This window comes from Pteropus alecto, unplaced genomic scaffold (assembly GCF_000325575.1).
Source record: "Pteropus alecto unplaced genomic scaffold, ASM32557v1 scaffold43, whole genome shotgun sequence".
NCBI classification, from domain to species: Eukaryota; Metazoa; Chordata; class Mammalia; order Chiroptera; family Pteropodidae; genus Pteropus; species Pteropus alecto.
Window position 1 is genome coordinate 1,279,538 of NW_006435764.1, and position 1,201 is coordinate 1,280,738.

The 1,201-nt window shown below is 69.9% G+C and overlaps 1 protein-coding gene across 1 annotated transcript in view; it reads left to right on the forward strand.

Annotated features, from left to right (window-relative positions):
* Positions 1-1,201, forward strand: part of TSPAN32 (tetraspanin 32) — a 14,679-nt gene that overhangs the window by 5,215 nt on the left and 8,263 nt on the right.

The following is a 1,201-nucleotide window of genomic DNA, read 5'->3' on the forward strand; positions in this document are numbered from 1 at the left end:
GGAAGGGGGCGGAGAGGGAGGGGGAGGGGAAGGAGGGGGCAGAGAGGGAGGAAGAGGGGTGGGGGGCAGCAGGAGGCACTGACCAGGCCATCCTGAGACAGGCCTGCAGACCCCCCACCCAGGAGGGGCTCGGGAAGAAGGGGGCTGCTGCTTGGGAGCGGGGTGGGGAGGCCCGCGCCAGCGCCGCGTTTGGGGCTGGTGGGGGGCCCGCTCTTTCCCAGCGTCGTCCAGCCCCCGGCGTGGACGGTTTCCTCGCCCCTGCCAGGCCCAGCCGCTGTCCGTGTGTCTGTCACGTCTGCAGGCGTCTCTCCATTTTGTTGGTCATCTGCTCTCCTGGGTGTCACCCTGAGCCAGGCTGGGGAGGGAGAGCTGGGTGCAGCCTGCCCAGGCTGCAGACAGTCCCAGGATGGGGAATGACCTGTTGGCCGAGTCACCAAGCCTGTAGGGCGGGGAGGAGGCGGGTTGTGTGGCCAGAGGCTGGAGTGACCGCCCAGAGCCAGGGCGGCACGCTGGCCGGGTTGGGGTCTGCGAGGACCCTCTGAAACGCCCACAAAGAGCATTGGGGCCTGTGTGCGTTTTTCGGGGGAGGGGCCCTCTGCAAAGGGGTTCTCAATAGCTCAGAACCTCTGACTGAGAGAAGGGCACAGTGGGGTGCGGGGATGGGCCCGTCTCCTCCACTACCGGGGTCCAGACGGTGCTGAGAGAGGGGACAGGGTCGCTGGGCCACAGGGACGGAGCAGGGCGTGAAGAGGAGAGGCCACTTCCCCGCCCGGGGTCACACCACCTGGGGCGTCCCACCTGGCTGGAGCTCGGGCTCTGAGCTGCGGGGTGCAGCCCCGGGGGGCCCAGCCCCGACGCAGCAGGTGTTTCAAAAACAAAACCAAGCCAGCTATCCGTGCTGGGGGCCTGCAGAAGGCCCGCCCTGTGCCGGGGACACGGGGAAGGTCTCCCGCCCCCCGACCCCCCAACCCCGTCTCAGGCCCAGGGAGGGTGCCGCCTGCCCTTCCCGGCTCAGCGCCCCTCCAGGAAGCGGCTGCAGGGCCCGTCCGCCTCGGTGGGACCGGGGTGGGGGCAGCTCTGCCGCTGACAGGCCCTCTGGAGCCAGACTCGGCTATGGTGGGCGAAGTCCCAGAAAGGGCCAGAGAAAGAGGCTGGAGCCGGCGCGCTGGCCGAGCGAGGTCCCGCCTCAGGCGGGGGGAGC